This window comes from Arachis ipaensis, chromosome B6 (genome assembly GCF_059453495.1).
Source record: "Arachis ipaensis isolate K30076 ecotype BB chromosome B6, ASM5945349v1, whole genome shotgun sequence".
Classification (NCBI taxonomy): Eukaryota; Viridiplantae; Streptophyta; class Magnoliopsida; order Fabales; family Fabaceae; genus Arachis; species Arachis ipaensis.
Window position 1 is genome coordinate 85,654,512 of NC_142441.1, and position 8,917 is coordinate 85,663,428.

An 8,917-nucleotide genomic window follows, 5' to 3' on the forward strand; every position below is an offset into this window, starting at 1 on the left:
AAATAATTGCAGTAAAACTCTCTTACCCAGGAAGCGTTGACCTCAGTCAAATTTCTCTCCAAGAAGAACCAGCCTCTTTGTTTTATCTGATCGGAGGTGTACTGTTGTAGTTCTTCTGGAATTTTCAAAGTCCTCTCCAGGTACAGATTTCTGGAGGTAGCAAACACTGGATACTTCAGCTCACAGTATCGGTTTGCAAACATAATTAGATCATTGGCAGGGAGGAGTTGGTCAGCCTTCTCTTGTGGGATAAAATGCTTTTCCCGCCAGGAGTCATCATGCATAAGCTCCAGGAGAGACATAGAGGATTCACCTCTTTTCCGTTTGCCAGTTGTTGCCTTGCCTTTTCCCTTTCTTTGAGTGTCAGACATCCTGAAAAACAGAAATCTAGGATATAATAAAAGCAGGAAAACAAGTAGGCAAATAACAAGAGAAGCACAAAGTCGTAAAGGAGCAGTAGAATTATGAAATGAGTTGAATAATTGTGCATTTTGGATTGTTTCGGAGTTAAAAAAAACTAAGATGAGAGATTACAATCCAAAATGTATTATAAGGAGAATACTTGCTAATTAGGAGCAATAATAATCATGCCATGAGTTAAAAATTGAAAGAGTTAAATCAAAAAGCAGAGGGGGAAGTTAGAAAGTTAAACGTGGTTAAACTTGAAAAAGAGGTTAGAAAGCGAAAATCAGTGAGTTAGTAAAAAGAAAATCAGAGTAAGTGGCATGATGATCGGTTTCTAAGTAACAAGAATTTCACAATTTTAAGCAACAGTCAACTCATATTCAAGCAAGGAAATCAAGTTGTTGATGATTCATATAGATATAGAAATAGCGAAAAGTGAAATCTAATCAACAATAATGTGAGTTATTAATCGGGAAAACAAAAGGAATAAGAATGCTGGCCCGTGCACTCATGAATTGGTTTGGTAAAAGCTTAAGGAAAGAAAAATTGAAAATGCCAAAACCAATACATGAATGAAAATCAAAACGATTTACAAAAAATTGGGCAGCAATCCGGCTAAAATTGGATGTTCCCGGGTAAGAAACAGCAAGCAGAATAGTTCATATAAATTAAAACAAACTGCAAATAGATATAAATAATATGAACATGAAAGAGCAGTCGCAAAATCATCATATGAACAATACTAACATCACCGCAATAGCAGAATTGAGAAAATTATAAAACAAGTAGCAAGAACAGCGCAATTAAACAGGCCTAAATCCACTAACCACATCCTAGCTACCTAACCACCTAGAATCCACTACAACATACATCTCTAACTATCCTAAATTTAAACATAAACTGAAAATATAGGCAAAAAAACTATGAATGAAAGAAAGGTGGCATTCGGTAGAACCTGGTTGGCGTATGAACTAAGCTAAGGAACTGAGAGATGTCGGGGGTGTGGTTGCGGTGGTACTGGGAGGTGCACGGTGGCGCGGTGGCGGAACAGGGCTGCGCGGTGGTGGTGCGGTGGCTGTTTGTGGTGGCAGGGGGTTTCAGGTGAGGTGACCGGTGGAGGGGGTTCAGGAGGGGGGAAAGGAAGGGGGTGAGGTTGATGGTGGGGGGAGGCGCGGCGGTGACAGCGCGGTGGTGGTGGTGGTCGCGGAGGGGGCAGCGGTCATGGAGGGAAAAAGAGAAGAGAAAGAGAAGAAAGAGAGGGAAGGAAAAAAGGGAGTGGCGTCGCGGTCGTGGCTGGGTGGTTGAGGGTGGTGCGGCGGTTGTAGGTGGTTGGCTGGGAGAGGTGGTGGTTGGGAGGTGGGTTGCAGAGAAGAAAGGAAGAAGAAGGGGAATAGGGGGCGCGACGAGGTAGGGTTTCGCGTCACTGGGGTTAGTGAAGTTGAATCCACGCGAATACGTGGGACACGCGGTCGCGTGGCTAGGGTGGACGGGGGTTGACGCGATCGCGTGAGTGACGTGATCGCATGGAATGGATAAAAGGATGAATGATGCAGTCGCGTGAGGCATGCGACCGCGTCGCTGGAAATTGAGCAAAACGCACAATTCCAGCATCATTTTAGCGCAACTCTCTGTCTCCTTTGGGGTGTTGTGCAATCCACGCGTCGCTCACGCTTTCGCGTGGGATGGTTGTTTTGCAAGTGACGCGTTCGCGTCGGGGACGCGAACGCGTGGGCCGTTTTGTGCTAAACGCACAACAGCCGCACGATTCCAGTCCAGATTTCTGGGCGTTGGATTTTACGCCAATTTTCAGATCACGCGGCTGCGTAAATGACGCGGATGCATGGGAAGTAGTTTTCGCAACTGACGCGATCGCTTTAGCGATGCGGTCACGTCGCACGCCTCTCTTTTTTTTATGCAATTATGCAGTTATGCAGTATGTAATGCTAATGCAAATGCTTACGAATACTATCCAGGTTCAATGAAAATAAAACAATATAAAAATAAACAGAACGAAATAAAATGGAAATAGGAACGATCATACCATGGTGGGTTGTCTCCCACCTAGCACTTTTAGTTAAAGTCCTTAAGTTGGACATAAGATGAGCTTCCTGTTATGGTGGCTTGTGCTTAAATTCATCCAGAAATCTCCACCAATGTTTGGAATGCCAACAGCCTCCGGGGTCCCAAACTAGGCATGTGAAGCCTTGTAGTAGCTTCAAACAGGTTCTCAGGCTCCCGGGGTGGTGAATGTCAAAATAGATTCCAGGATCCCAAACTTTGCTTTTAAATCCGCCTTTGTCTTGATCTATATTCTTCCATCCGGGCAGCTTAGAAATTGTATTCTCACCAAGATGACCAAACGTCTTCCGAGATCCATTCGATTGAACATGATACCAATCCGTGCACTTCGAGTTGAAGCGTGGAACCTTATTGAACCTTGTGCACCAGCTCTGAGTACGAGCCATTTGTTTCAAGCAAACCATATTCAAGTGGAAAAATAAAGTTAAAGGTTAAGGATTGTACCCACTTGAAGCTTGTATTGGGTGGTAATGGCCTTGGGATAGGTGTTTCTAGTGGTTCTGTAAGTTCTACTCCCATGTAATCTTCTGTGAATTCCTCCACTTCTTTGCAAAATCTTCAAATGCAACCACGTCTTGATCAAAGTCTTCGACATCTTCCGCATCACTCAAGTCATAAGTTGGAGGTTGAGAAAAATCTACCTCGACATCATCTTCGTATTCACTTGGATAAGGTTCTTCAATCTCAGAGAATTCACTTGCGGGTGCAAGTTCATTACTAGGAAAACTTGACTTAAGACTATCATCATCAAGGAAACGTGCGTCTTGGGTTATTCCGTCTAGTTCTTCCTGAAATACCTGCTTTGGGGGTTGTGCACTACCCTCCTTAGCATTAATTATAACATCTTTGACGGAATTTTTCACAACTCTGGATTCCCATGGAGGTTCAGCATCTCCTAAATCTTCAATCAGTACTTCTTCTTCTTGGATAATTTGAGCTTCCTCCAATTGTTCCAAAACAAAGTTATGCTCATTATCGCCCACTGGGGTTCCTAGTGTCTCCTTCATTCTATGTTTGTCATTAGATTCTCCACATAAAGTTATTGGAGTTCCTTGAGGGTCTAAACGTCTGGAAGATAATTGATGTATTGCTTGCTCCAGCTGATGAAGGGTTGTATGAAGTTGATCTACTGTTTCCTTGAGGCGAACCTGTGATTCTCGAGGTGATGGATTTGGACATGGTACATAGGGAAGTGATGGTGTTTGGGAGTAATTGGATTGGAATTGGGGTAAATAAGGATCGTATGGTGGTGAATGGTGAAAAGGAGCTTGTGAGTGTGGTGGTTCAAAGTTATGTTGAAAGGATGGTCTATAGGCACAGGGTGGGGCTTGTTGGTAGTTACAAGGTTGTCCACCATATCTATTAGCTTGGTTTGCATTGTAGAATGGTCTTTGTCCATGATATCTTGGAGGGTGTTGTTGCCTAAAGGGTTGATCAAATCCTCTTGGCTCCATCCATCTTTGATTTCTCTGACCTTGATGCATATTCCTGCTATAACTTCCGTTCCCTTCAAAATTATTAGAACCAAACTCAAAGCGAGAGGGGTGAGAATTCATAGTAGCTAAAAGAGGTAAAAAGGGAAAAACAAAAACAATTAAACAAATAGAAGAAAAATATTAACAATAACCAATAATAAGGCACACGATTGTAGTTCCCCGGCAACGGCGCCATTTTTGACGATTAGATTTTTGCTAGTAAAGAAATTTACAAATATAATCGCGTTGTAAGTATAGTTTCTAAACTTAACAAAAATCCTTTCGTACAAAAGTTTTGGTTGTCACAAGTAACAAACCCCTTTAAAATTGATAACCGAAGAATTTAAACCTCGGGTCGTCTTCTCAAGGAACTGCAGGGAGGTATATTCTTATTATTGGTTATGAGTTTTGTAAATTGGGGTTTTGAAAGTAAGGAACAAGTAATTTATACGACAAATAAAATAAATAAATAACTGTAAAATAAACTCTTGGCAAGGTATGAGAATTTAGAATTTCTATCCTAGTTATCCTTATCAGGTGTGATGAGAATTGAAGTTTAATCCCACTTAGTTAAGTCAAGTGGACTAATTAGATTGATCCTCAAGTCCTAGTCAATCCCTGTGGGAAGACTAGCTTTAGAGCGATCTAGATTAATTAGGAATCTGCCATTTTCAACCACTGCTGAGTTTGACAACTCAAGTGTTACCAATTACTTAACCAAAGCCAAAAGAGAGAAAATATTTAAATTAAAATAAAAGCATTCATAAATAGAATAAAACAATTATAAACTGAAATACCTTAAATGATATTAATTAAGAGAATCATAACATGAATGTAGCATAAGCCAAATTGAAAAGATAAATAATAATCAAAGGTATATAATAGAAGTAGAAAATAAATAAGAGGAACATTGAACCTGCACTTGAAGAGAAGTAATCCTAAAATTAAGAGAAATCCTAATCCTAAAACCTAAGAGAGAGGAGAGAACCTCTCCCTCTAAAAACTACATCTAAACTATCAAAAGTGAATAATTTGAGACCACCTTGGAATGGATGCATTCCCCCACTTCATAACCTCTAATCTGTGCCTTCTGGACTTGGATCTGGGCCAAAAAGGGCTTCAGAAATCGCTGGGAGGGTATTTCTGGTGCGTGGCGTCTGTCACGCGTCTGCATGGGTCACGCGGTCGCGTCATCTGGAGTTTTTCTTGTCACGCGTTTGCTTTGGTCACGCGTCCGTGTCATCTGTGTTCTGCTCATGGCACGCGTTCGCATCAGTCACACGTTCGCGTCGCTGCCAGTTTCTTCAAAAACTCCATTTTGTGCTTTCCTTCCATTTTTGTATGTTTCCTTTCCATCCTTTAAGTCATTCCTTCCTTTGAAGATCTGAAACTACTTAACACACAAATCACGGCATCAAATGGAAATAAAAAGTAATTAAAATAAATAATTTTAAAGCATAGGAAACATGTATTTCACAAATATCACATAATAAGGAAGGAAAAGTAAAACCATGCAATTTTCATGAATAAGTGGATGAAGGATTGAATAAATCTCTTGAGTTGAGCACAATATATATCATAAAATATGGGTTTATCAGTGCTGCACCTATAAAGCACGCTCCATGGCCTGGAACCAGTTGTCCGCTTCAGTCGGATTAGTTGATCCTCGTAAAATTGGGAGATGAACATTGGGCGTAGTGACAGACGTAAAAGGATCAATGGATCCTATTCCAACATGATCGAGAACCGACAGATGATTAACCGTGCGGTGACAGCGCATTTGGACCATTTTCACTGAGAGGACGGACGGTAGCCATTGACAACGGGATCCCCCAACATACAGCTTGCCATTGAAAGGAGTATGAATGATTGAATAAAGATAGTAGGAAAGCAGAGATTCAGAAGCAACAAGCATCTTCATACGCTTATCTGAAATTCTCACCAATGAATTACATAAGTATCTCTATCTTATTTTATATTTTATTTATATTTTAATTATCAAAATCTCATAACCAATTGAATCTGCCTGACTGAGATTTGCAAGATGACCATAGCTTCCTTCAAGCTGACAATCTCTGTGGGATCGACCCTTACTCACGTAAGGTTTATTACTTGGACGACCCAGTTCACTTGCTGGTTAGTTGTGCGGAATTGTGAAAAGGAGTTGAGATTACAATCATGCGTACCAAATTTTTGGCACTGTTGAGATCACAATTTCGTGTACCAAGTTTTTGGCGCCGTTGCCAGGGATTGTTCGAGTTTGGACAACTGACGGTTCATCTTGTTGCTCAGATTAGATAATTTTATTTTATTTTTAAGTTTTTGTTTTATTCTTTTTATTTTCGAAAAATTTTCAAACATTTTTTTAAAAAATAAATTATTCTATGACTTCATAATTTTTAAGAATGAATTCTAGAGTTTCATGATGATCTGTTGAAGTCTGGCTGGCTGTGAAGCCATGTCTAATCTTTTGGACTGAGGTTTCAACATATCATCACAAGAGCTTATTGATTTCTATCAATCTTGCTGTTGAATGTAATGATCTACTAAAGCTTGGCTGGCCATTGGCCATGTCTAGTGTTTTGGACCGGAGCTTTCACTGAAAGCTTGGCTGGCTAGTAAGCCATGTCTAATTCCTGGACCGAAGCTTTAGACTAACATTGCATGATTCCTGGAATTCTCATTAGAAATTTTGAAATCCTTATTTTTCTTTTTCCAATTAATTTTCAAAAAATACAAAAAAAATTAATAAAATCATAAAAACCAAAAATTTGATGTTTCTTGTTTGAGCCTAGTGTCAATTTTTAAGTTTGGTGACAATTGCATATTTTTAATTTTCATTAAAATTTTCGAAAACTCATGCATTTTTTCTTCATAATCTTCAAGTTGTTCTTGATGATTTTCCATATTTGATCTTTGTATTTTCTTGTTCTGTGTCTTTTCTTGTTTTTCATATGCATTTTCAATTTGTTAGTGTCTCAACATTAAAAATTTCTAAGTTTGGTGTCTTGCATGTTTTTTTTTCTTAAAAATTTTCAAAAAATGTGTTCTTAATGTTCATCATGATCTTCAAAGTGTTCTTGGTATTCATCCTGACATTCAAAGTATTCATGCATGCATTTTTTGTGTTGATCTTAAATTTTCATGTTTTGCATCTTTTTGTTGTTTTTCTCTCTCCTCATTAAAAATTCAAAAATAAAAAAATAAATATTTCCCGTATTCTTCTCATAATTTTCGAAATTTTAGATTGATTTAGTCAAAAAGTTTTAAACTTTAATTGTTTCTTATTAGTCAAGTCAAATTTTCAATTTAAAAATTCTATCTTTTTTAAATCTTTTTCAAAATCAAATCTTTTTAAATTTCTTTTTCAAATCTTTTTCAAAACTTAATTTCAAAATATTTTCTAACTTCTTATCTTTTCAAATCTTTTTCAATTAACCACTTGATTTTTTTTTGTTTGATTTTAAAAGTTTTCTATTTCAATCATATCTTTTTCAAAACCACCTAACTAATTTTCTCTCTCTAATTTTCGAAAACTCCTACCCACTTTTTCAAAATTCTTAATTAACTAATTGTTTCAAATTTTAATTTTAATTTTATTTCTCTTTTTAATTTTCGAATTCTAACTAATAATTAAAATAAAAACAAAAATATTTTTCTTTTATTCTTTTTAAAAAAATTCGAAATTCTCTCTCTCATCTCTTTCTATTTATTTATTTATCTACTAACACTTCTCTTCTACTCATAATTCAAACCCCCTCTTCTTCTCTGTGTTCGAGTTTTTCTCTTATCCTTCTTATATTCTTCTCTTCTTCTACTCACATAAAAGAATCTCTATACTGTGACATAGAGGATTCATTTTCTTTTCTATTCTCTTCTTTTTCATATGAGCAGGAACAGGGATAAAGACATTCTTATTAAAGCTGATCCTGAACCTGTAAGGACTCTTAAGAGGAAACTAAGAGAAGCTAAAGCACAACCCTCTGGAGAGGACCTGACAGAAAATTTCGAAAAAGAAGGAGACATGGCCGAACCCAATAACAATGGTGGAGATGCAAGGAAGATGCTTGGTAACTTTATTGCACCCTCTTCTAACTTCTATGCAAGAAGCATCTCAATTCCTGCCATTGGAGCAAACAACTTTGAGCTTAAGCCTCAATTAGTTTCTCTGATGCAGCAGAATTGCAAGTTTCATGGACTTCCATTGGAAGATCCTCATCAGTTCTTAGCTGAATTCTTGCAAATCTGTGACACTATTAAGACCAATGGAGTTGATCCCGAGGTTTACAGGCTTATGCTTTTCCCTTTTGCTGTAAAAGACAGAGCTAGAACATGGTTGGATTCATAACCTAAGGAAAGCCTGAACTCTTGGGAAAAGCTGGTCAGTGCTTTCCTGGCCAAATTCTTTCCACATCAAAAGATGAGCAAGCTTAGAGTAGAAATCCAAACCTTCAGACAGAAGGAAGGTGAGTCCCTCTATGAAGCTTGGGAAAGATATAAGCAATTAATCAAAAGGTGTCCTACTGACATGCTTCCAGAATGAAGCATCATATATATATTCTATGATGGTTTGTCTGAGTTGTCAAAAATTTCATTGGACCATTCTGCAGGAGGATCTCTTCATATGAAAACCCCTGCAGAAGCTCAGGAACTCATTGAAATGGTTGCAAATAACCAATTCATGTACACCTCTGAGAGGAATCCTGTGAACAATGGGACGCCTCAGAAGAAGGGAGTTCTTAAAATTGATACTCTGAATGCCATATTGGCTCAGAATAAAATATTGACTCAGCAAGTCAATATGATTTCTCAGAGTCTGAATGGATTGCAAGCTGCATCCAACAGTACTAAAGAAGCATCTTCTGAAGAAGAAGCTTATGATCCTGAGAACCCTACAATGGCAGAGGTGAATTACATAGAAGAACCCGATGGAAACACCTATAATCCTTCATAGAGAA

General features: G+C 38.2%; 1 non-coding gene across 1 annotated transcript; it reads right to left on the reverse strand.

Moving 5' to 3' along the window:
* Positions 1-8,385: 8,385 nt before the first annotated feature.
* LOC148561617 (small nucleolar RNA R71) lies at positions 8,386-8,493 on the reverse strand. Its single transcript, XR_015887117.1, has one exon. It is a non-coding gene; the product is annotated as a small nucleolar RNA R71 (small nucleolar RNA).
* Between the last annotated feature and the right edge of the window lie 424 nt (positions 8,494-8,917).